Source organism: Lissotriton vulgaris, chromosome 11 (genome assembly GCF_964263255.1).
Source record: "Lissotriton vulgaris chromosome 11, aLisVul1.2, whole genome shotgun sequence".
Classification (NCBI taxonomy): Eukaryota; Metazoa; Chordata; class Amphibia; order Caudata; family Salamandridae; genus Lissotriton; species Lissotriton vulgaris.
In genome coordinates, this window is record NC_141699.1 from 428,132,380 (window position 1) to 428,159,235 (window position 26,856).

At 45.2% G+C, this 26,856-nt stretch overlaps 1 protein-coding gene across 2 annotated transcripts in view; it reads left to right on the forward strand.

The window, feature by feature from the left end:
- RASSF2 (Ras association domain family member 2) overlaps positions 1-26,856 on the forward strand; it is a 262,300-nt gene that overhangs the window by 118,136 nt on the left and 117,308 nt on the right. Inside the window, exon 2 of one of the 2 annotated variants that reach the window (XM_086943516.1) lies at positions 7,529-7,756. The gene's annotated coding sequence lies outside the window, so the exon portion shown is untranslated. Of the gene's footprint in view, positions 1-7,528; positions 7,757-26,856 lie in introns of those variants that run through there. The other variant, XM_086943517.1, reaches the window with a different exon arrangement.

Genomic DNA, 26,856 nt, shown 5'->3' on the forward strand with positions numbered 1-26,856 from the left:
CCTCAATAAGTGTCTGCATCGTCACTGGGTCATCTTCCCTCTCAGTAAGTGACAAAAGAAGTTGAGTATCTTTAAGTTCCTGTATCGTGATCTCACTAAGAACTTTATTAGAGGATTGTTTCTCTTTCACAGGTACATTGGCAAAATTTTTTTGATTTTGAGATTCCTTACAAATTTAAAAAGATCTATTTTCGTCATACACCAATCCAAATTCGTAGCTGGACAAAAACCCAAACCTTTTTTCAAAACAGTTACCATATCGTCTGACAGTTCACAAGAGGATAGATTGATCACTTCTATGTTACATGCAATGGATTCATCATTTATCTGATGAATCCATTGCATGTAACATAGAAGTGATCAATCTATCCTCTTGTGAACTGTCAGACGATATGGTAACTGTTTTGAAAAAAGGTTTGGGTTTTTGTCCAGCTACGAATTTGGATTGGTGTATGACGAAAATAGATCTTTTTAAATTTGTAAGGAATCTCAAAATCAAAAAAATTTTGCCAATGTACCTGTGAAAGAGAAACAATCCTCTAATAAAGTTCTTAGTGAGATCACGATACAGGAACTTAAAGATACTCAACTTCTTTTGTCACTTACTGAGAGGGAAGATGACCCAGTGACGATGCAGACACTTATTGAGGATTTGGAGATATCAAGATTTCAGAGGGAAGGGAGTGGATTAAAGGTAAAGTCGAAATGGACTCCACAACTTACTCCAGGGAATACCATCGATACATTCTTTAAGATGGTTAGTGCAGATATAGACAAGGTCATGGATATTACTAGACGTGGGGTTACTAGGATACATCGAGATAATCTCACACTCGGAGAAAGAGAAGCCCTACATGAACTTATGAATAACAAAACCATAACGATACGTAGTGCGGATAAGGGGGGTAATATAGTGGTACAAAACACTATAGATTACAATAATGAAATCTACTCCCAACTCAATGATTCCTTGTTTTATGAGAAGTTGACCACTAACCCAATTCCTGAAATAATTGTAAAGATCAATGGTAAAATTAAATCATGGTACGAACAAACACTGTTAGATTATGATGAGTATCTTTACCTCATGTTGAGTACACCAAGATCACCATGTTTATATACTCTCCCAAAAGTCCACAAATGCCGGGACAAACTGCCAGGGCGGCCTATTGTCTCCGGCATTGGTGGCCCTACAGAGAGACTGTCTGAGTTCATAGATTGCTTTTTGAGGCAGTATGTCTACAACTTACCGTCTTTTATCGAAGACACTAAGCACATACTGAACCTACTTGAGGATATCGTATGGGAGGATGGGATGTTATTAGTGACACTAGACGTGGTATCCCTTTATACTATTATTGATCACGATATGGGCATACGTGCTTTGGACCACTTTTTCAGCAAAAGACCGGCTGAAATGTTCGACCATACTCAAATGCTTTTGCAAATGACCAGTCTGGTATTGGAAAATAACGTGTTCCTATTTGATGGCCAGTGGTACAGACAACGCCTTGGGACGGCGATGGGTTCTAGATTTGCTCCGTCTTTTGCCAACCTTTTTGTGGGTTGGTTTGAGGCGGAGCGAATCTGGGGCCCAGAAGGAACAGAATGGACCCCATATATACACTACTGGGGTCGCTTTATTGATGACTGCTTGTTAATATGGACGGGCACAGTAGAGAAACTCAAAGGTTTCTTTGATTACTTAAATGAGAACACTTACAATTTGAGATTTACAACTACCTATGACAGGCAGAAAATCACTTTCTTGGACGTGGAGTTATACGTAGAGGGTGCAAGGATCCACAGTCGAATGTTTCGGAAGCCTACAAGTTGCAACGCAATCTTGCATGCTGAGAGCTGTCACCCTGAGTATCAAAAGAGAGCTATACCGTATGGGGAACTGATCAGAGCCCGACGTAATTGCTCAATGGATAGAGATTTTGAACACAATGTAGTAGATATGAAATCAAGATTCCTTAATCGGGGATATAGACAGGATGTTGTCAATAAAGCTGTATCTAGGGTGAAGAAAGTGAGGAGACAGACTACACTGATAAGAGAGGATAAAGATGGTAAAACTACAGATCAGAAGGTGAGATTGATCACAAATTATGGGAAAGACAGCTCCAAATTGTTTACAATTCTGAACAGACATTGGCACCTGCTATGGGTGGACAGTGATTTGAAACCATACATTTTTGATAGACCGAGTGTATCATTTAGAAGGGGTACGACTTTGAAGAACATGTTGAGTCCCAGTTACCCACATAAACAAAGTAAGAAAGACTGGCTGACCAGCTTTAAAGGTTTCCACAAATGTGGAAAGTGTGTTTCATGCAGATGGGCGAAGAGAAAAGTTCTGTGTTTTGAATATAACAACTCTGGTGAATATACAATTGGTATGTTTATCAATTGTGATACAACATATGTGATTTATGTGATTTCATGCACATGTGGTAAAATTTATGTAGGGAGCACTAAGAGAAGACTAAAGGATAGGATTGCTGAACATTACAGAGCACTAAAAAATGGAGATACAGGATATCCCATTGCCTCACACCTGATACAGAACTTTGAGAACAAGGACCAACATGTCTTTACTTATCATGGAATTGACCACATCAAGCCAGACCCACGGGGTGGCAACAGAGTGTTAGCATTGAGAAAGCGGGAAGTAATTTGGTTGATTAGACTGAAAGCGGTAGAATGTGGTCTTAATGTGGATCATGAGTACGAATTCTATCTAGGTAACTGAACAATATTGATAGTAGAGGATAACTCATGAAAAACATTGCTGGTGCCATACAATTTGTTCCACTTGATAATTAATGTCTCTCGAAACTGTATACCCCACTGAACAAGAATGATGATAGATATGTAAAGAGATCGTGGATTTATGTATTGCTATACAGATGATAGGTAACGAATCTAATTGTATTAGGATGGTTGAACCTCCTACCTCTCTGTATTGTCTTATGCTATCAATACGTGACAATGATTGACAATGGCTAACGTTAAATACACTAAAGTTAGGGTTTGTGGTTTAACTGAGGACCCCATTGGTTTGCAGATCATGTAATATTTAAATGGTTTCCTTACACCAAATGGTAGAGGCTGTAAGAATATGAACATAGGATCGAGTGTTAAATATACACATAATATAGACGATGTGTAAGACGGTTTTGAATTTAAACTAAGGATCGCTACTTGATCTGATGAACAAGAACCTTTATAGATACTTACGCAATGATAAAGCGGGACTATAACTTACTTAGGATGTTTACCAGTCTGTAATGATACGAGGACATTACAAGATGGCGCCCGCATTAGGAGACTATATATAGACACTACAAGATGGCGGCCGTGCTGAACGCCAAAGTCGGAGCACACTTGACATACTAACGGTGAGCACGAAGCCTCTAAATTGTACAACCAGTTTAGAAAGTAGGGTAGACTCGATACTTATGAATATACCCACTTTTCTTTTGATAGACACGGACTCGTGTGATACATATGGAGATACAAAGCTACTAAGAATAGATATAACGTGATATATACTACGTGTCAGAAATTGATCCCTAAGGTGAGACATTTATAAGTTGATTTAAAATTGAAGTGGGTAACTGCAGAAACCGTCCGATGTCTTTATTAACAATAAGACTAAAACAGGTATTAATTTACTTTAGGTATAAACGGAAACGTATTATGGACGTTTGAATTGGAATTTACAAGGGTGGATAGATCCATATACATTTGAGCCCCAATACTAATAAACCGAATACTATTTGGTGAGTGGAATCATGGATCGTATTTAAATTGAATTTGAAAGTTATGACCAAACTGTGCACCTAGTACACAAGAAATTGCTTATAATACTTGAAATACGAATCTAAATTATAGGTGAGGACATAACAAAGAATATATTGAATGAAGATGAATTCATAGATTGCTACGTGAAGATGAGTTGAATGTAGACATCCACCACCAACTAGGTGAGCTATACACCTGTGGTCTGTCAGCTATGGGTGTTATCGGGAACCACAAACCTTAGACTTAATAACTAAACACACAAAACTCGTATTCAGTGGATTTGAGAATATTTGTGATAAATTGATTTGCTTTGTTGTACGTTGAATTTCATGTCTTTGGCAGATATGTTCCTTCTTGGAGAAATCAATGTGATAATATGGATTGTTTATTAGATTGGGTTTTGAGATGTGATAACCAATGTGATATTTTCTGATATGTTGAGAATTTGTGAAGTGTTTATAATTTTTGTAACTTTAATTGCGCGAATTATGATTGATTGTTATTATTTGGGTTGCAGCCCTGAAGAAGTCAAATTTTCCTATACGGATTTGACGAAACGCGCGTTGGCTGCGAGCAACTATTGGTTGAAAATTGGACTTGATCTGAATGAAGATTGGAAAATAAAAAGGAATAGTGAAAACTATATAAGGACTTTTCTTGATAACATTTGAGTGCTCGGAAGAATACAGTCAATATCCAAAACAAAGTTATAAAGTTATTTTATGCCGGCATTGTAAAAAGTTCTGTGACTTCCTGACTTTGCGCCAGCCATGTGCTGCTGTCCTGGAGCAGCACCTCCAGGAGTACAATCACAATATGCGTGGTTTAAATCACAAGTCCTATGAAAAAAATAAGGGGTGATACGGCCGAAACCGGTCCCAGGCAGTGGCGTCACTAGGGGGGTGCGGAGGGTGCGGACCGCACCGGGTGACACCATCATATGGGGTGACACCATGACACCCCTGCCGTTTTCATCAGCCCACTGCTCACACTACACGTGCTTAAACGCCCACCGCTATTTGCTTAAAATGTAAGCACTGCACTGCCACTGCTGTTTCTTCTTCATCATCACCAGCACCACCAGCAGGTTAGGAAGCGCCCGGGGGTGGGGCATGGAGGAGCGTGACTCCTCTGTGCCTGGAGCCGACGGCAGAGAGAGACAGAGCGAGTGGGCGCGTTGCCTGCTAGTCTGCACTTTTCTATGCAACTGTCAGAAAGCCGACCCGGGCCCACTGCACTTGGCGGATGAAAGCTGCAGCCTCTTGCCTCAGTCTGGTGCCTGCAGGGAGACAAGCGCTGTAATCAGACTGGGCCCTGCGAGCTCAGAGTCAGGCGCAGCGCTTTCTAGATTTATGGATGCGTCCCATCGGAGTTTGTATTGCTTTTGGCAATGCTGTATAAAATTGACTTGTGGTAGAGCATAGGCACATCGCACACTAAATCTGAAAAAAAAGTAAAAAAAGTGTAAAGTGTTCTAGTTCCGTGTAAAGCGCTCTAATGCTCCCGGGCCAAATTTGTGCTATATAAAACTGAAAGAAATTGTGTGTTGGCGCTTATTCTCTTAATTAAATGGCAACATTATTATCGATTTTAGCTGTACAGGTGTCATGTCAGCTTATCTCGTAAGGACGGAAGACTCAGCTGATTGTTGAACCTTGACCCCCAAGCTATTCTAAGACCTTTTCAGCAGGTCCTCAACTGTCGGATCTATCTGATTTTTTCCGCGTCAGAGTTGGTTCTCTCCCCATTGTGCCCCCTTGGCTACTGTCTTGTGGACTGGTTAGCATATTAGATAGATTGCAAAACAGAATTGAAAACAAAACATTTTTTAGCCAAAGAGTCTTCGATTAAGAAATTCGCAGTGGAGTCCAGTTAAACAGAAACAAGGCGCGTTGAACTCTTCGAAGCAAGGCTAGGAGGGGTGATAGGCTGTGTTTTTCATCATTCAGCTTTGAAGCCCTAACACTATGCGCCGCGGTACTGTAGAACGGGTATTGTTTTCTAGATGAAGGTATTGTATGGTTATAATCCAGAGTGATGCTCAGTGTAGAGCCACAGTTTGTCAGTTACTGACCTTTAGACATGACTCAATTACTTTGTCTACAAATTAGGTTGATCATTGTTTATAGGTCATTAAAAAAGATATAAGGCTCTTTCTTTTTTTGTTTGTAGTTTTATATAGAGCAAACTCGACACAATGGTATTGGAGCGCTATACATGACCACCAGTTACAAAACACATGGTTCCATCGATGGTTTTTTTAGGCACAAGGAGAATAATGGAAACACATTTCATTAAAGAAAGTGCAGAGTTCAGAAAGCGAGCCATAGACGGGTCAGAGTATTGTGACTTGTGAGGCTGTTTGTTTATCAGAGGAGGGAAGGGGGCTTATGCGCAGACTGCAGAGCATTTCTGTATTGAAGCTGTCAGGTCTCGGACCTGCAGGGAATAGGGGAAAATGAGAGGTGGAGACTGAGGGTGGCAAGGGATGGGGCAATGTTGGAGTTAGCACAGAAACCATTCTGTATGGTGTCGTTATTTGGCACTGGCGGACTCGGTGGAGGTCCATCATAGATTCATGGGGTAAGTCGTGAGGGGGTGACACCATGAGTTACCCGCACTGGGTGACACCAACCCTAGTGACGCCACTGGTCCCAGGATGCTTGTTTCCGGTCCAGGGAGGACCTGCTGAGGCAGTTCGGGCTGGTCTGTTCCCATGAGGGCCAAGATTGATGTGCATATGGCTGGGTCTAAACTGGGGGTGTGAAGTGAGCTAAAGAACAATGGATTTGACCCCGATCTCTTGACTGGGGTGAATATTTGAGCTGTTCCGCATTCCGACCTTCGATTGTCTGTCTTTTGATCCCAAGGTGAAAAGCATTCCTCTTGGTAACAACTGCACATGTACTATTTTATGTTGTGAATGGATCCTATAGATGGGTATTTTATGCAAAACTGTTTTTCTTTTTTGGTATATTTTTTTAAAAAATTGCAATGTTTCTACCATAATATATTTATTTTGAATATTAGAAAAAGCTGTATTTTTTTGATTGCAGCCAAAAATCATGAAAGCATTTTAAACATCTTGGGGCTTATTTAGAGTTTGATGAATGGGCTACTCCATCGCAAACATGACAGATGTCCTGTCTGCCATTTTACAGAGCATTATGATCATACAACACTTGTAATAAGGCGGATGGATATTCGTAAACTTTGTGACGAAGGACCCTTCCGCCAAACTCTATTCAGGTCCTAATGTTTTAAATGTACCAGAGCAAGGGGTACTGTTGGCTTTTTATGTAAGGCTAGTTGTGAAAAAATATATCTACCTTTTAAGTAGTTGTTCACTTCTGCTCGGGGAATTGTAGGGGCTTCTTTTGTGTTAGGAAACAGGACTTGGTAAACTATTTGTTCGTTGTGGGATCTCGAGCTGTGACGTCAGAGCAGTGGGAAATAAATGTCAGCTATGAGTGACTGGGGAAGCAGCTGCCAAGTAAAATTGAACATATTTTTTTCGTGGTGAGATAATTTGTGATCCAAGCGTGCCGGAAAAACGAAAGGGAAAGAAAGTAACACCATTAAAAAGGGCTTTTGTATTGTGTGTGACAGAGGGTTGAGTTAACGTCGGTAAAGTTGGAGACGAGGTCTTGTGTCACGACTGAGCAAGAGTTGCCTGTCACCGGATTCTGTGTGACACAACTTCCTTTCCTTGCAGTTGACGTTGCAGGATGACGGGGACTGTCTGAGCACAGATCCGGCGCGGCCTCGAAGCGCTCAGAAAGAGGAAGCAAGCGGACGGTTTTCGGAAGCGGCCTCCTCTCCAGCGCAGCTTCGGATTCCGGATTTAGCATTGAGAAGTTCACAAACAGGAAGTGAAGGGCACACTACAAGACAGCGTGACACAGGCAGCCATCAACCGCTGCCGCTGGGCTCCCGGGGAGCGGTAAGTCCATTTATCATACGATTTGTGAAATGACAGGCAAACGCCCTGAATTTTTCTGTTTTTTAATGAAAGATATTTTGAATAAAAACTAAGCAGGTGGGTTTCTCCCCTTGAATTTCCACGGGTACCGCCCTTTTTGAAAGCTGTTCACAATAGGAAAGTATGAAAGTTCGTGGGACAAATTACAAATTTAGATGGGATTATTTATGGCTAGGTGGTGTCTTGCAGTGCATAGGCTGCGACCTAGGAACCAGCGGAAGAGACATGAACAGATTTGCTAGAATGGGCTCAGGCAGAGAGGGAATGAATGAAAGCATCTCTGTGGTCTGGCCTGAAGGCATCAATAGATGACCCTTGAGACGAAAGGTGAAGAGGCGTCTTAATCACCCCCCTGCGTCCAGGTCAGGTGCATGGCCATGTAAAGAAGGAAAAGGTCTCCCGCCAAATGACTCTTCCTCGGACTCCCTCACTACCACCTGGGAAAGTGCTCCCCATCTCTCCATAGCCCCTCTCTCACAAACATTCCATTTATTGTGAGCGCTGGTAAAGGCTGGTCTTTACAAAAGGACTCCACTATCAACATCAAATACAGATCAGGTCTTTGCAGCAGGCACATTAACCCTCTTTGCTATCTTATGGAGCCAAAACTGTCACTAGACAAAACTCTGATCTCTCTCTCTAGCGGGAACATTAATCACAAGAGTTATCTTGACATTTTGTTGCTGCCTGAAAGCTGGAGGAACTTTGCATCAGGTGCTCTTAAATTGTAAGTTATTGCTAACCACTGGCCCTGCCCTGGACAATGACACCCTCCAGGTCAGCGTCCAATGTGGCCACACCGCCCTAAAGCTGGCCCTGGTAAGATCAATTGTGTGGAAAACCGTTGACATTTTTTTACTGGAGTAGGTGCCATAGACCGCAGATGAGCATGCGTCCGTTACTCCGTGTACCAGATGCGAGAGTACCGGCAGATGCTCGTTTTCAGTCCATGGCACCTACTCTAGTGCCACTTCGGGTGGATGGACCCCTTCTTTGACATTCAGCAACATAATTTCAGTTGGATGTCTTGAGAATCTACCGAATGTTGTTCCTCTAATGCCTTTGGACAGTACCACTTGCCACATCGTCTGTTTTTATTGGAGGTCGACTATTTATTGATCCACACTGACATGTATTTTGGAGGATGACCGTTGTCACGTGTATGAAAGTGGTCTGATGAAATGAGCATTGAATACAACTTTGCCCTGTAGAAGTCCATTGCTATGTACGAAACGCGTTGGCTGTTTATGCTGTAAAATTGGCTACATACAACAATACAAGAACCAAAAAAATAGAAAAGAAGCATTGCATATACCTTGGAACTCTATTTGGAAATTTGTTTATATTGTCATTACTTGTGATGCACCGTTACTGTGTTTCAATTTGAAATGTCCTTGCTCTAGGGCTGCATCTTGGCAGCGGGTGCTAATATTGTGTGCACACATAGACTGGAATTTCTCACTAGAATATGTTCAGGGACACAGGATAGGTGCGCTGAGCTGGGAACCGCTACCTTTTTAGTGTTTTTATTTTTTTAACTGTTTTATCATTTGTATACAATTAACACAAATGAAGGATACATTGTATCTTAACACCATAATTCGTTACACCGTAAATAAATATATTTGTCTTCAGTTTGACACTTTCCTCTTTTCCGCCAGGTTTTAACAACCTGTAATATATTTGTGCGCATCATTGATCTTTTTTACACATTTTATATTTACTTACTTGACTGCTAATCTTTTCTGTTCTTTACTGGAGCCATATAGGTGCTCCAAAGTTAGAGTTAAGTTATGTTATGTTGTTATGTTATGTTATGTTATGTTATAAAATTTATAGAGCGCTCAGCTGCCACAGCAAAGTGGCGTCCCGGCGCTATAATGGACAGAATAACACAACCGGAAGAGGGAATTAGTCGGAACCAAGTGGAAACAGAAAAGTTTTGATAGCTCTTCGGAAAGACAATATGTCGGATATGGCACGGATGTCAACAGGTAGTGTGTTCCAGAGACTCGCTGCCAGAACGCCAAAGGAGCGACCGCCCACTCTGGCCTTCCTGAAGCGAGGAACACAGGCCAGAAATTGACCCGTTGAGCGTAGTACTCTAGCAGGGGTGTAGTAGGTAATTGCCTGTGCAAGAATAGGAGGTGAAGAGGCCTTTAGAATCTTAAAGGTCAGGCACAGAGCTTTAAACTTGATCCTCTGTCCGAAAGGCAGCCAGTGAAGATCGTGGATGGTGCGACTGACGGAGCAGAATTTGGGCAGGCCTACTAGCATTCTGGCGGCTGCATTTTGTACACGCTGAAGGCGTGTTAATTCAGCTTGGTTAACGCCCAAAAGAAGCGAGCTGGCGTAATCCAACCTAGAGAGTACTGTAGCTTGGACAATGAGTTGTCTAGTTGGAGCATCGAAAAATTTAAAAATAGGTCTGAGGCTTTGCAAAACCCCGAAACAGGTGCCAGCAACTCTTTTGGTATGGGGGATGAAAGTAAGGTTGGAATCAATCCAGACCCGAGGTTCTTAGCCTCTGTCACAGGAGTGGGGGCTAGGCCTAGCTCCGGTGGCCACCAGTGGTCTCCCCAAAGATGAGCCTGTTTACCTAGAACTAGGACCTCTGTTTTAGATGCGTTAAGTTGGAGACAGTTCTTCGTCATCCAACAGGCCACCTCCTTTAGGGCTTTCTGGAATTTCGGGGCTTCAACCGCAGGGTCCCCATTTAGTGCAACCGCTAGCTGGGTGTCGTCGGGGTACGACACCATGGTTAAACCACAGTTTTTTGCAATAGTGGCTAGTGGCTGCACGTATAAATTAAAAAGAGTTGGGCTGAGTGCCGAGCCCTGCGGGACCCCTTGGGAGATATTGCGTGAGGCAGATTCAAATGGGGGGGTGGAGACTTTAAAGGTGCGTCCAGATAAAAAGGAACGAAACCATTCTAGTGCGATATTCTCTACACCGGCCTCTTGTAGTCGTTGAAGAAGGATGGGATGGGAGACAGTGTCGAAAGCGGCACTGAGATCCAACTGGATCAGTGCCGCAGTCTGTCCTGCGTCTATCAACTTCCGCAAATGCTCCACCATGGCCAACAAAGCAGTTTCCGTGCTATGGTCTGCACGGAAACCATTCTGGGATGGATCTAGACTGCCTGAGTTTTGAAGATGGTTAGACAGGATTTTGTTGGCATGTGCCTCCGCAAGTTTGGATACCCATGGGAGGAGGGAGATGGGTCGGTAATGTTCAGGCTTTGAAGGGTCCAAGGTGGGCTTTTTTAAAATAGGGATAACCGTAGCTTGTTTCCATTTACTGGGAACAGTCCCGGACTCAAAGGATAGCCCAATTAGATCGAGCACAGAGGGCAAACAAATCTCGGCGGATTCATTGAATTGTGCATGTCTTAAGGGGTCAGCGGGTGAGCCTGATTTAACTTTTATAGTAAGGGCTTTAAACTCTTCCTGAGATGGCTTAAGTATAAGCGAGAGAGACCTAGTGATCGTGTTATTGCTTCCTAAGTTGATTATAGGTACAGTTTGTGGGGGGAATGATCGATAGATCGCCTCGACCTTCTCTACAAAGAAGGCTGCTAGCGTTTCGCAGTGATCCAAGGAGCGTTTTTCTATTGTCGCCGTTTTCTTGCTGATGAGATCTTTACAGACCGTAAAGATTAGTTTTGTCGGATTAGGGCTATTCTTAAACTCCTCAGAGTAGAACGTGGCTCAGGCTTTACATATGGCTCGATGGTATGTTTTAATACTAGTCAAGTAAGTCTGCTTGAGGTCGGGATCATAAGACTTACACCAGGTTCTTTCTGCTCGTTTGCAGGTAGTCTTAAGAAGCCTAAGGGAGTCATCATACCACGGGCTAGAAGGACCAGGTCGAACTTTGCTCCATCTAGCGGGGATTAAGGAGTCCAAGGCTAGGGTCAGCCACTCACAGAAGTGGTCATATCCCAGCGAGGCATCTTTAGGAGGGTCAAGAGGATGCGATGACAGAAGCTGATGGAAGTCGGCCAATCTCAATTTTCTCCAAGGCTGCTTAAAGATCGGTGGAGTGGAGTTCTTAAAAGGAGAGATATTGCATATTAGCTGAACTTCTATTAGGTGGTGATCTGTCCAGGCCATGGGTCTGGGTGGGAGAGTGGTAACATTGTGAAGATTCGTCAGAAAGGGATCAAGGATGTGCCCGCCCACATGAGTCTGACGATTAATAAGCTGATACAGCTGTAGGGCCTCTGATCTGCAAGGAAACTACTAGTGGTAGTGGAGAGTGGAGTATCTAGGTGAAGGTTGAGATCACCTATGATGCTAAAGTTAGCTGATCTAAGGGCCAGCGAAGACAGTCTCGGGGAGGGCAAGCCGGAAGGCGGCGTCCGGGCCAGGGGGTCTGTAGATGAGTAGTCCAGAGATGGTAAGTTGGGGATTTATGGAAATTGCAAAGTGGGCACTTTCACAACCAGCTATGGGAATGGTATTCCATGAGCATGGATAGCATGATCTAGTTACAGCCGCAATTTCGCCACCTCGTGAGTTGCGGTTCAAAGTATACATGACATAGTCATCAGGAAGCGCAAGGTTAATAGCTGCTGTGGCATCGTCGTGAAGCCATGTTTCTGTTAAAAAGAAAATGTCAGGCTGTTCGTCTGTAAGTATAGTAAAGACATCTAAGTGGTGGCAGACCAAGGATCTAACATTAAGATGTAGTATTTTAAGTGTAGTCTGTTGGCTGGTAACAGTAGGGGGGTTCACACTTAGGGATGATTGTTTAGGCTGTAAGTCCGCAATGGGTTGGGACAGCGGAAGTGCAAAAGAGCACGTAGGGCATTGGACAGGCTGCGCGGAGCAATAGCCGTTTATTTTTATACTCAACCCTACCCAAGATGGCCGCCGCCGTCTCTTCGACCATGCCCCCGATGAGTCAGCCCTGAATCGGCTGGTCACCCAGGGGAGTAGGCAGAGGAGCGAAAAATGCAGCGCTCAATCCCGTGAGTTTGATCAGGATTTAAAATTAGGCTAAAAGCGATAGTGCCTCCACCCTCAGTCGGTGGAGACAAGCAGCGCGATAATTCCGCGCGTGCAGGCAGGGGGGGGGTAGGACACAGAGGATAAACACAGGGGCAAAGTAAAATCAGCTTAAAAGAGTTAAAAGAAGTAGCAGCCCGGCTCAAGCCTCAGGCATCAATGGAAGTGTTTCCTCACGAGCAAGTCCTACTGCTGTTTTTATACTCAACCCTATCAAAGATGGCCGCCGCCGTCTCTTCGACCGTGCCCCCGATGAGTCAGCCCTGAATCGGCTGGTCACCCAGGGGAGTAGGCAGAGGAGCGAAAATGCAGCGCTCAATCCAGTGAGTTTTATCAGGATTTAAAATTAGGGTAAAAGCGGTAGTGCCTCCACCCTCAGTCGGTGGAGACAAGCAGCGCGATAATTCCGCGCGTGCAGGCAGGGGGGGGGGGGTAGGACACAGAGGATAAACACAGGGGCAAAGTAAAATCAGCTTAAAAGAGTTAAAAGAAGTAGCAGCCGGGCTCAAGCCTCAGGCATCAATGGAAGTTGTTTGTAAAAAAAACAAAAAACATTTGACATTCGTTAACACTTAAAAGCCTTGCCAACCTAGAATAATACGGAAACTGCATCATTTTGACAAATAATATTGAATCATATTTACCTGGTATATCGCACATAAACGTTCCTTCAACGACAGTGCTGTTAATGTACCGATTTTCTTTTCCTTTTTTTATCGACCACTTAAGGATAAAAAGCTGAGTCGACCCTGCAGCAGGGATTTTACTTTTTCTCCCCTCCTACATCACAGATTAGATGTGTCTCCCTTAATTTAAACTTAGAATCGAAATACTTACTTTCCTTCCCCCCTATGTGACTGCTTAAGCTTTTGAGTAATCTTGTGGTGTTCCAGGATATAGAACTACCTCCGCGTAACGGTGCAGTTACGCGTTGTTAAGTCGATATATCCTTGACTGTCATTCCTTGGAGAAGTGTTAGACGTATTCCGAGCATTACGTTTTTCACAATCCTTTGACAGGACTTCTACACACCACCAGGCTTTTCCTTACTCCTGATTTTAACAATAGTCTTGTGAGTTCTTTATTGGCACCTGGGCATCAGCTGGGGGTCTCAAAGTCAGCCGGACCCCCATAATGTTGTAGCTTCGGAAAACTTTTTGTTTTATTAGAGAAGACGTAGACGTGATGGAGGTGATACCTTTAAATCTCTTATTAGGCAGACGACAGCGGTCAGCCACTGTCCAGAAGGAGACCTGCAGCCTGGCCGACTCGGCTGTTTCTGCATGAAGCTGCATTTCATTCTGGCACAGCAGTCTACCACTCTTCACAACGACAACGTGCCATGCAGGCAGCCTGGCCCCCCAGACTGTTTATGCCATGAAGCTACATAGCATTTTCCCTACAGTGACCAGGCTTCCCGAAATGGCCAGTACAGTATTGGTTTTTCACCTGCTGTCACGGCCCATTTCAGAAAATTTAGCACGTGCCGGCTTGCATAGACGGTCGACTGTAAACAGAGGGAGGCATGTTTGTATGTGTTCCAAGGCAGGACGAGTTCTCAGCCATTTAATGAACACCCAAGGCTGGGTTTAGAAGATGCATTTTAGTCCCACGTCTGTCGTTCTGTGTTGAGGAGCACTGTCATTTAAGCCATTCCGTGCCCCTTAACTGATGTAAAATTGTAGTCCTTCTTTGTTTGCTCATTGTTGCGTTTTTGTTTTCAAAATCTGGGCAATTGAGTCTCAAAAGTATGCTACTGTCCAGAAGGTTCAAAACCGAGGGAAAAAGAGTTCCTCGGTGCACAACTGTTGTGTGGCCCCTTTTAATAAATGTTATCACTCTTTCAGAAAAGGTACCTGCCTCGGGGTGCAGGCATCAACAAGAGGGCGCCATAGGTGCCCCCTCGGCCTCCAACCAGAGGCAGGCGCCAATGGTGGCCCTGCTGGGGGGCCCCCAAAGTCGACTTCCTACATCCTTTCTGTTTCAGATAGGCCGGCACAGAAACACTGTAGGAATCTGACATTGCAATACCTCGGGCGCAAAGAGCCGTCCTTGGGATTACTGAAGTCATTCCGACTGGCAGACGGGAGCCCGTCGGAAGCCATTCGCAATGACCAGTAGTATTCCTTACTGACCGACACCATCATAATGGGTCGGTTGGAAAGGAATCTGACCAGCTGATTACGATGCGGTAGGAATGGCTCCGACCGATGGTTGGAGCTGTATACTTCTGCATCGTAATCAGCCCCCAAGCGCCATCTACTTCAAGCAAGAGCGTGTGCCGTTACGTGCTCCTCTGTCTTTCTTTACTGAACCAGCGTGGGTAAGCAGGGTCTTACGCTATTTTTTCCATGTTATTCCCTCTTTGTTTAACGTGTTCTCTTTGTTTTCCAAGGTCCTTCCTCTCTTTTTGGTTTACAGGTTTTGGTTGCAAACATTTTTACATTTTAAGTGAACCTATTATGTGCATTTGCAAGCAGGTTTCCCTGGTTTATTTCTATACACACACGTGCATGTGGAAGTCTCCATGTTTATATTGACACCAGGCAAGGGAGTTGCGACTCATCGTTTAAACGCCATTACGTTCATACCTGTACGTCACACATGTAAGGCAGACCAACACTTCTTCTAATTGCCCTATTTAAGTTATTGCAATAATCCTATTGGTCATTACTGCCTGACGCACAGGACTGGCGTGATGCAACATAGATTCTGTGCACTCCGGGCAGACCATCAGGTGGATGCCCTCCAACTTGAGGAGACTTGGCAACAGTCTTGTGAAGTACCCTGACATCAAGGGATTGGGCCAAAATGCATGAGGCAGTATACCTACTTGCACCTCACCTATTTACCCCCAAGATGACTCTACTCTGATAGTTCATCTTTGTGCACTAGGTGCAGTCACATTAAAGCTGACTTTATGCACATTGTGTGGCGCTGATCAGGCATTGCAATGTACTGGGCAGAACTGTTGACCCACATTAAATCTGACACGGGATGGGCGATAACCAATTCTATTAAACAATGTCTACTAGGCCGGATTCCAGAGAACTCCAAAAAGAAAACTGAGCAGACAGGTTGCGATTTTGGGCCTTATAGTGGCCAAGAAATGTATTGCAATATGATGGCTCAGTCCATGCTCCCCTACGATACAGACCTTGAGGAGGGACTTGATGGAGTTGGCTGGTGCAGAGGAGGCTCAACTGCGACGAACAAGTCGAGATCTGTCGCTGACAGGGCTGAACTGAGAACACAAAGCATCCCTGGCAAATCCATCCAACCTGCCCCATGGGAGGGAGAGGGGTGGGGGGACAGGGAGCGGTGCAAGTGTGAAGCACCGCTGCTTAACAAAACCGGCCCCCAGCACTGCTGCTTTTGTTACTGAAGGCCGATATTGCAGCACTGCTGGAAAACTTTCCCCCAGTAACAAAAACGTCCCCCAACGCTACAAAAACCAGCCCCCCAGGGAAATGCCAATGCCAACTACGGCCAGTCCGGCCCTGGTCGCTGCCATAAGGCAAAGTGCAGCCCACCACACATCAGCCTGCCTCTGCTCCCAGAAGATACATTTCAATATAGTCTGAACTATAATTTTGTCACAGCATAAATGGTCCAGTACAGTCCAGCATAGTTGCGAGTCTGTAGAAAAACATTGCAGCCAGTCCTATAAACCGTCACTACCCCAATGGTATGGTTCTACTTGACACAGAGCAGTGGGATGCTTTAAAAATTGCAAGAGTGCGCTATACAAATGCGAGTAACCTATTGTAACAGAATTAAACATATCTATCAATCCCAAGTGTGTATGGCTTAAAGCCTATTGACATTCGGAAGCTATAGCCTAAACTAAAACTTTGGTCTGCCACCGATGCTTTTTATGAGGGCTTTAAACCTGTTCTCTTCATCCATTGAGCTATTACTGTGTCATTCCCATTTTTCTAAAACCAAATTATTACCTTAATTGGGCTAGGTTCACCTGCTCAAAGTCATTGATCCTACAACCATTCTACCATCATTATATACATGTTTATTGTATTACTCTCCGTGACTCAATTTTCCTGTAAATATGTGCTCATTCTCGTTTTTAGGTCGAGCAGACCTTACTCTCAATGCGTGAGCATTGAGAGTGTCTGCTTCAGACCTTTTGCCGCCCGTATGGGGAATGAGTTGGGAATGAGGACACCAATCTGTTACGAGCGTTTTTCCTCGCGGGAGCGCGCGTCTGATACCTGCGCATGCGCGACTCAAATCCCTTGCTCACACACACACACAGGCAGGCAGCCCCCACCCCTCTGCATGCACGCACGCACACACACACAGGCGCGCGCATGCACACGCAGGCATACGGCACACATACAGGCACCCATACAGGCACACTATCCCCTACCTCGCATTCTCTCTCAATCACACAGTCACGCATGCGCACACACATTCCCTCGCGCACACACGCACACACGCGCGCACACACTCCCCTCCCCCCCAAAAGGCATACTCACAGGCACGCACGTACGCACTTCACTCACCGACTGCGCTCTTCCGGCGGGGCTCCTCACGGCGCGTCTCCTCTTCTCAATCGGGGCTCCCTTAGGTCCGAGGAGCCCCGCAACAGGCGCCACACTCCTCCTTCTCATGGCCCCCTCCTGGGGACCCGGGCTACCTTCGACCGGCAGGGCGCTCCATGCGCCGGCAGCTCGGGAGGCGGGACTTCCAGTCGGCCGCGACCGGATTGGCCGGCCGGCCAAGAGCTTCCGGGTCGCCGCGGGACTTGTTGTAAAAAAGCTGCCTCACATTTAAGCGTAACAAGATATCCGATTTTCTCCGGATTTATTTCCTGTTGTAGGTGTTTGTAGTGTTTATTCATTGACTGGGTTTGCGCACTTGTTCAACTTCCTTGGCCATTTGGGGACTGAATAGTGCAGCACACTAACTAAATAAACCTCTTTTGAATTGCACGGGTTTGCAAATTAAAGTTATCACTAACTGTATCGAAGTTGACCATTTGCAAGAAATACTTCTTGTCTGTGGAATTTGAAGTAATAAATAGCTTTTGTTTATTTCTTGTTTTGTTTTTGTTGCGAAATTAAGGTGGGCAGAACTTTCCCGGCAGTGGGAGGGGAGGGGAGAGGTGGCGCTGGTTGTAGGAGAGTCTGTCTGTGAAAAGCAGGTACACACTGCACCTCTTTTAGGAGGGAATGGTAAACTCCAGCATATGCCCTTCTCGTTTCGCGCTGGGCGTCACACATTGTTTTGTTTTATTTGTTCAACAAAGTGAAAAGGGGCGTACGTGTTAATTAATGTTGTTAGCAACTTTTTGTAAGCAGTGGTGTCTTATGCGTTCACACTTCTACTAAGATACCGAGATCGTACCTTAAATAAAAGAGGGACCCACCTTATCCAGCTTAATGTAAAATATTTGCAAATCGAGTTGGTTCTAAGAGAATGCCACTGTTCAATGTCATAGGTTCATCAAAACAACTCCATCGCTGACGTTTAGCTTCACAGCTCTTTTTAAACCAACAGCACTTTACGGGTCGAGGTTTTTAAGTACTTTTTGCCTGGTAAAACAAGAAACTACAGGTCCCAGAATTAAATGAAAGGCTTTTTGCTAAATACCAACAACGTCAAGCTTCTCACGTGGCACCGAGCTATGTAGAGCCCTAAATAACCCAGGCCAGTCAATGTTTTTTTTCCCCAGACTGGGCTAAGAACACTGTGGGTAAAACAAACTGGAGACCAAAAAAAGCGGAGTAATGTCCAAACGAGTCAGGAAATGCTCTGACTGCGTGGTCTGGTCTTTAAATAACATTTTTGTGTGTAATGAAGTCTCGTTGATTGTGGAGAGAGAGAGTTTTTTGTTGCCACTCTGACTGACTCTGTCATAATATCTGTTTGGTCCTTAACTTAGCGTGCCCTAGTCATATAAAACATGTATTAAACATATGAACAATTTTTATTATAGTTTTTGTCTGATGAACAGAGACACTTCCTATATTTCTCGCCATAAAACCATCCCGATGCCAACCTCTTTCCAGAGGAGTGGGTGCTTATCATATTTTCTGGATGACCAATTACCTTGTTAATGATTCCCATTGAAATAGACTGTAGGTAAATTGATTTTATGTGATAATCTGTCAGTATGGCCTGTCTACAGCCCAGTGCTTTACATGGGCCGGTACTATCTTGTACGGAGTACTTGCACTTTTTTATTTTGAGAGGGAGAGTACCCGCACTTCCCAAGAGTGACATATTGCTTTTAATTGGAGAGCACTGGCACTTGTCAGAATCAAAAAGGTACTCTAGTACAGAGTACCTGCACTTCTTTATTTTCCATTTCAAGCACTGCTGGGGGCCATCTGGTCTTCGCTGGGGCACCCTGATGAAATGTTGCTCAGAATCCTAACTTATTTTGGCCTTGCAGTGCACACAGTCTTTTTGTGAGACTTAATGCTCAATATAATGTAACACAGGCACAAGTTATCTTTAATTTGTGCACTGGAACATGCAAAAAATGGGACTCAAAATAACTGAAAGAAATGAGCCGGCGCATAATAATTCCCTGCTCTGGCTCATTTAAATATGCTCTCGTTCAGGTATAGTTTTTATGACCAGCCTGGCCAGCGCGCTGCTCTGCGAAGCATGCTATATTCAGGTAGGGATTTGAAGCCCCACCCATTTCCCGTCCATCATTTCAATTGGCTCCTGTTACTGTCCTTTCTAAATCGTTGCATTTGATTCATGAAAAGGGTTAGCAGTCCCGCCTTGTTTGTATAGGGATACAGTACAGTGGACTCAGTATCAGGGCACTTTAAGAGCTGATTGTGCTCAAATTCGCAGGACGGTACCAAACATTCGACAAACTACACTACATTAGCTACTGCATTTGAGGTTGTGGAGTTGGGACAAATGCTACATTTGGTTACTTTATTAGTGCCTGGATTTTTCCAATTAACAGCTGTGATAATTCTCCCATCTGGTAGTTATTGTTTGCTGTTCATTTTTTGGGGGGTGATGGGCTACGACAGAGTGGACTTCTCTCTCTTTTTTTTTAAGGTATTAAATGAGAAGAAAATGTGTAGAGCAAGAATCGATCATCTAAAGGAATTTTTGCTCCAGCCGTGAACAGGAAATGCTAATTACCATACATACCTTCAGAATCCTTTGCGCACAAAACATCGTGTTTATGAGGCTGACAGGTAATAGAGTACAGTTCGGAGTTTTGCTCCTGGTTTCCTATTGCCCATTGACACTGTGGTTTGCACACTCTGTCAATTTGTTTTTTATTCTACCACTGGGCAAAGTACCATTAGATGTGTGCTTAAAAATATCAGCAGTACTTATACACTCGTGCACGGCTCGCTCTTGGATTTATTTTTATTGGCCATTAACTCTGTGGTTTGCGCACTCTGTCAATTTTTTACAAACAATTTTTTATATTCTTCCACTGGGCAAAGTAACATTTGCTGTGGGCTTAAAAATATCAGCATTCGTTAATCACTCGTGCATGGCTTACTTTTTTTGATATCACTTGTTCTCTCTCTCTCTCTCGCGCGCTCTCCCTTCTCTCTCTCTCTCTCGCTTCCCTTCATTTACTCTATCTCCCCTTATTTCTCTCTCTCTGACTCCCCTTCATTTACTCTATCTCCCCTTATTTCTCTCTTTGACTCCCCTTCATTTACTCTATCTCCCCTTATTTCTCTCTCTTTGACTCCCCTTCATTTACTCTATCTCCCCTTATTTCTCTCTCTCTTTGACTCCCCTTCATTCACTCTCTCTCACCTTTATTCTTTTTCCTCTTGCTCTCTTTTCTCTCACTCATTCCCACACTTGACAGGACCAACAGTGGGCGCTTCTTACATACAGGTACAACAGAGGGCGCATCTCACACAGACAGGAACAGGGGCCACATCTCACACAGACAGGAACAGAGGATGCTTCTCACACAGACAGGAGCAACAGAGGGAGCATCTCAGAGACAGAACAACAGGGGGCGCATCTCACATAGACAGGAACAGGGGGCGCATCTCACATAGACAGGAACAGGGGGCGCATCTCACACAGGCAAGAACAGGGGGCACAACTCACACACACAGGACCAACAGGGGGCGCATCTCACAGACAGGAACAACAGACATCTATCTATCGCCCTCACTCTATCTATTTATCTATCGCCCTCACTCTGTCTATCGCCCTCACTCTATTTATCTATCGCCCTCACTCTATCTGTCTATCGCCCTCACTCTATTTATCTATCGCCCTCACTCTATCTGTCTATCGCCCTCACTCTATCTGTCTATCGCCCTCACTCTATCTGTCTATCGCCCTCACTCTATCTATCTATCGCCCTCACTCTATCTATCTATCGCCCTCACTCTATCTATCTATCGCTCTCACTCTATCTATCTATCGCCCTCACTCTATCTATCTATCGCCACTCACTCTATCTATCTATCTATCGCCACTCACTATCTATCGCCACTCACTCCATCTATCTATCTATCGCCACTCACTCTATCTATCGCCACTCACTCTATCTATCTATCGCCACTCACTCTATCTATCGCCACTCACTCTATCTATCTATCTATCTAGCGCCACTCAATCTATCTCTGTATCTATCTATCTATCTATCTATCTATCTATCTATCTATCTATCTATCTATCTATCTATCTATCTATCTATCTATCTATCTATCTATCGCCACTCACTCTATCTATCACCCTCACAGCATCACTCTGTGCAACCATTCAACAACAACTGGTTCAAATATGTTCTCTCAATGTTTCAAGCTTTATTACAATTGTCACAAAAATATGTTAATATTTCACCTCTGTTCTTGGATTTTCGTCACAATAAAATGCACTGAACATATTCTTCACAAAAGTTATTTACAATACTTTAAGATATTCCTATTATAAATTACAAGAAATTTTATTTAAGTATTAATTCTTTAAAAAAATTAAAAGCCATTTGTATTTGTAATATGAATACATCTAAGTCACGTACATACAAAACATGGTGCATTACAAATGCTATAGGTGTCACATTTGCAAAAGTTAAAAGTATTGGCATTGTAAATGACAAAGCTATTAATTTTGCTATTTTGAAGACCAACACATAAAAAAAATTGTCATTTACAATACCAATAGCTCAAACTTTCCTAATGCGAGACCTATTGCATTGCAAATGCTTGTTTCTTTTGTGTGCGCGTATGGAAACCAAGAAGGAAGCTATCTTTTGTTGCCCTTCAATGCTGGTTTTGAATTTGTCAGCCTTAATTCTGCCAACCCCCACCTGTACTTCCAGACTCCCAGCATCATTGTCCAGAACACTATCTCCTGTTCTCCCCACTGCAGAGCTTCCTGCCCATTACTTCCACGCAGGGTAGTGCGCTAATGTTCGCTACTGTGTGACCACATAAAATGATGGATCTAGAGTGTACGGGCAGCGGACGCGCCGGCAGCACGCCGAAGGTGCCCCAAAGGCAAGCCGTCTGCGCCCAGTCGAGACCAGAGGCCAGAGATTCTGCTCCTCATTAGGTAAATACCTGCCACCTAGCCTCCATATCATATTCTGCTGTATCTCTACTCACGATCAGAACCCTTGAACAAGCTGAGCGCCAAACCCATTTATATTGTACCCAGAAGTTTCCAAACACGTTGGATGGGCCGGTAACCTGTAATCACTGCTGCTTTCAAAGTGATCTGACAGTAGCTGACACACTAGATCCAAGGAAGGACTTGGTTCCGGATACTATTGGTCAAAACAACATTTTATGCAAAGATCAATAGCTAAACATCCTTTTGAAATATGGGACATGATTACTTCCCATTCCCTGACTCTATGTTTCTTCACAGAAACGTGGTTAAATCCCTCAATTCATCCTTTGATAAACACTTGGCTATTCCAGAGAACTATACATTCCTTCACCTGGACCGAGAAGGCAAAACAGGAGGGGGCATAGCCATAGCTTTTAAAAATCACCTCACGGTGAACTGGGTCTCCACCTTAAGTAATGATTGCTTAGAATTGGGAATTTTTATGATCACTCTATCGCCTTCTGATAGTTGGTTTGGAGCACTAATTTATCATCCTCCAGGATCCAGAGCTAATTTCACGGATCTTCTGGTGGAACATATAGTCTTACATGTGCTTGCTTCATATAAATGTCTTCTTTTAGGTGATTTTAACTTTCATGGAGAAAATCTTACAAACCCTGAGGTAAATAATCTTTTTTCCTCCTTGGACTCACTCAAAGAGTTGAAGGCCCAACTCACAGGTCTGGGCATTCTTTAGACTTAATCAACTTTTCCATTCATCAGCCGTGTCAGAGGGGCTCAGAAATATATGCAGGACAAAAATAAGAGCTGCGCAGGCCTTGGCACACTCTCTCCTTAGAAGCTTTTAACAAAGTTTTCTCCATGGAACCAGTAAAGAACGTGAGGGAAGTATCTAAAATGTTGGAGGCCTTTAATGCAATCTTAGGAACAGCCTTAGATGCCGTAATCCCACAAAAAAAGTACAGTACTTCTCAAAGGCAACCTTCAACCCCCTGGTTTACGGTAGAGCTAAAGATCAAAAAATCTAAATGTAGGCGATTGGAAAGAATCTGGCGAGCCAGTAAAGAATCTCATTATAGACTACTTTATAGACAGGCCTTGTCTAGATACCATTTGAATCTACAAACAGTCAGACGTTTGTTCATTATTAACCAAATAGAACACGCCAGCAATTCCCCGAAAGCCCTTTTTAGGTCTCGCCTAGCGAACATAGCGCATGCGCTAATTTGCTTGGCGAGTCTCTAGTGTTGTTGCTTTGGTGCTGGAAGGGAGACAAACATGTGCGCGCACGGACAGGCGATGTTCGCACGCATGGCGTCTCCTCTCTGGCTCCCACCGCGCGCACAAGCTTTCACTTTCCGTCCCCCGTCTGCTCCACTGAGACAGCTTGTTTACTTTTGCCACTAGATAACCAGAAGCGAAGCAGTGTAACTACTACTAGTCGCGTTGACGAAGGCTACACAGGGATAATGCAAATTTAGCTCAAGGGCATTTAGAGCGCGTTACATGAGCACCTCTTTATTAGGCACAGGAGAGTATCGCGGGTTGTTGAGGGGATGCCGGGAGTCGAACCTGGTTCCCACGTATAAAGTCTGCATCGCTAGCCACATCTCCTCACAAACAGTGCTTTAGCCTACAGAATGCAGTTTGGCCCACACAGGGATGTGACCCTAGAGCCTCAGATGGGAGTCTGAAGCTCTATATAATATTACCCAAACTTGCATACTATGCTAAGAGCAGCATGGAAGTAACAGGTTACAATGTTCTCCCCGCCACTTGATCCATTTCATAGTAAAGGGAGCCTATGCTCAGACCCGCGCTCACCACATCAGACTGACGCAACTACCCGAAGCCTCTGCCGCCACTCACTGTGCTGCCTTCATGCAGCACCTCTTGGTTACTAGCCCTAACGAAGCAGGCCATCCTCACTAAAGGCAGCCGGCCAGATCCGCGAGTCCAGCCGCTTGGTAGGCTGTTCTTCCTGAGAACCGCTGTGCTGGCTCCAGGTGCCTCTGAGAGGCCTGCTCTGGTCATGTTATCCTCGTTGCCTCCAAGCACTCGCTGCCAGCTCCCTGGCACTGCCGTCCAGGCTGCAGGTGCCAATATGGTGGGACATGTGCTTCTTCCGCGATTCCTCGTTCGTCTTGTTTGTCTCTGCTCCTAAGCACTGCCGTTCTGGCTGCAGGTGCTGGTATGGCGGGACAAGAGTGATGCTCCTGTGATTCTTCTTCACTGAGATTCTTTGTTCTTTGTAATTCTGGCCCCGTCGTCCCCGTTGCAGCTGGAGGTCCCAAACCACCACCACCTGCTCATTGCCATATCGTCTGCCCATGGCTTGCGGAGCGCATTCATGTACTGCTGCTCGGTAGTTAATGGCCTGTGGAGGAGATGCATTGATGCACAAGTTACTACTTGTGTAACAATATATCTGTAAGAGATATTAGTTAGTGATAGATTCCTTACCTTAGAATATCCCCAGGCGTCAGACTGGATCCGGAAAGTTTTGCGTAGCAGTACCGTTGCGCGTCGGTAGGCGTCGTCTGCGGCTCCGCGTCCGTCGTAGGCGTCGTGGGCGCCGTGATGACGTCGTCGGAGAACTTAGACGCCGCCTCCGCGTGCTGACGTCAGTTCTTAGCCACAGCTTTTCCGCGCCAGAAGCGCAGAGCCATGACAAAAACCGACACTGGTGCCAAGAAACTAGGGCCCTGAAAGGGGATGACCTTAACCCTAGATATCGGTTCGCAGAACGGGGAGGATGGGTGGGTCGGTAAGGAATCTATCACTAACTAATGTCTCTTACAGATATATCGTTACACAAGTAGTAACTTGTGCATCTGAAAGAGACACGTTAGTGATAGATTCCTTACCTTAGAATAGATACCCCAGCAATACCATCCCCGTGGTGGTGGGTCTGCGAACCAATAATTACACCAGAAAGTCCTGGAGAACGGAGCGGCCAAAGTAGCCGTCCCTCCTCACTTGACTGTCCAGGCAGTAGTGCCTAGCAAACGTGTGCAACGAGGCCGGCGTAGCTGCCTGGCAAATGTCCTGCAAGGGCACACCTCGGCCCAAGGCAGTTGTAGTGGCCGTGGCTCGAGTGGAATGAGCCCTCAGCCCAACAGGGGGTTCCTTCTTAGCCAAGGAGTAACACGCCTGGATGCACATGATAATCCATCGAGAGATGGTCCTCTTGTGCACCGCTTTCCCTTTCTTAGCGCCCGCGTACCCAACAAAGAGTTGATCATCCACCCGGAACTGGCGTGTGCGATCCAGATAGAACGAGACGCATGTTTTGGGTCCAGACGGTGGAGCCTCTCCTCCTCTCTCGAGGGGTGCGGAGGCGGAAAGAAGGTGGGCAATGTGATGGACTGCCCAATGTGGAAGGCCGTGACCACCTTAGGGAAGAAGGAGGGCCTAGTCCTCAAAACAACCTTGTCCGGATGGACTGAAAGGAAAGGAGGCTTACAAGAGAGGGCCTGGAGCTCACTCACTCTCCTGGCAGAGGTGATGGCTACCAGGAAGGCAGTCTTTAAAGAAAGAAGGCGAAGTGGACAGTTATGAAGTGGCTCAAAGGGAGCGCACATCAGAAAAGTTAGAACCAGGTTCAAGTCCCACTGAGGCATCACGAAAGGAACAGGAGGAAAGGTATGAGTGATGCCCTTCAGGAATCTGTTTACGATAGGGGACTTGAACAAAGAAGGCTGGTCAGGCAGCCTCAGAAAGGCTGAAAGAGACGAAAGATAGCCCTTGATAGTGCCCAGAGCAGAGCCGTGCTGGGCAAGAGACAGAAGGAATAGAAGAACCTCAGAGAGAGGGGCATTGAGGGGATCCACAGCCTTTGCTGTGCACCGTGCCACAAATCTGTTCCACCTGCAGGCGTATACCGTTTTTGTGGAGGGACGCCTGGCTGCCAGAATGATGTTGCAAACCTCAGGAGGCAAGTCAAATGGCCTCAACTGTCGCCGCTCAATCTCCAAGCATGGAGGTGGAGACTGGACAGGTTCGGGTGGAGGACCGTCCCCTGCTGCTGCGACAGAAGGTCCTCCTGAAGAGGCAGACGAACCGGGGGAATCGAATGACATGCTGAGTAGCTCGGGATACCAGTACCTTTGTGCCCAGTCCGGAGCCACAAGGATGACTTGCGCCCGGTCGCGCTTGATCTTCTTCAGCAATCTGGGCAGAAGAGGTACAGGCGGAAAGGCGTACAACAGACCGCAGCTCCACTCGCGACGAAAAGCGTCTCTGAGCGAGTGCCGCCTTGGAAATTCCAACGCGCAGAACTGATGAAATTGCGCGTTCTCTTCGGTGGCGAATAGATCTAACCAAGGCTCTCCCCATCGCAGAAAGAGGCCTTGCGCCACGTCCGAGTTCAGAAGCCATTCGTGATCCATCGAGCACCGACGGCTGAGTTCGTCCCCCCTGGCGTTCAGAGAACCTGCCAGGTGTTGAACCACCAGAGTCACGCCCTGATGTTCCAGCCATTGCCAGAGA